Genomic DNA, 596 nt, shown 5'->3' with positions numbered 1-596 from the left:
GCTATTGTTTTCACTATTGAAAGTTTAAGTCCTTGAAGCGACCACCCAACAGAGCCAAGCACAGCGCGTGGGAAATACCCTGTTTCCCTTACCCTGCACTTCTGATTTCCTCCTTACCTCAGTTGCCAAAAGTGACCAGAGATCACAGTTTTTCGTTTCACCTCAAGTAGTACACATCGGGAGTTTTTCGACTCAAAGCAATACACATCGCAGACTCTGGAAGAGAAGTGTCGCAAACCCCAACTCGTAATTCTTCACCCTCAAATCAAATCAGTGCTCAAGTGAACTAATTGGAAACAGTTTCCCACTCAATTAGAATTACGCTACTCAGCCCATTTTAAAAAACGTACTGCCCAGGCCAATTAGAAAAAGTGGCAAAATAAACGTGTCGCCCGTGCAAGTTAGGCAGGCACATACGAAATTGGCAGATTTTATTTACTCCTGCAACTGCTCTCAACGATACCCACCAAACACTGGCACCCCACACACATTGGTCCTTCGAATAGCAGAAAATTTCCCCCATATACTTGTGTCTGGCATTCCAAATTATTTATTCGAGTGAGACGAGTACATTTGGTTCCAGGAACTGGATTTGA

The sequence above is a fragment of the Dendroctonus ponderosae genome, unplaced genomic scaffold (genome assembly GCF_020466585.1).
Source record: "Dendroctonus ponderosae isolate FM_Combo_2020 unplaced genomic scaffold, Dpon_F_20191213v2 Dpon_F_20191213_1, whole genome shotgun sequence".
Taxonomy (NCBI): Eukaryota; Metazoa; Arthropoda; class Insecta; order Coleoptera; family Curculionidae; genus Dendroctonus; species Dendroctonus ponderosae.
The sequence above is the reverse complement of the archived record's forward strand: the minus strand, read 5'-3'. Positions refer to the sequence as shown.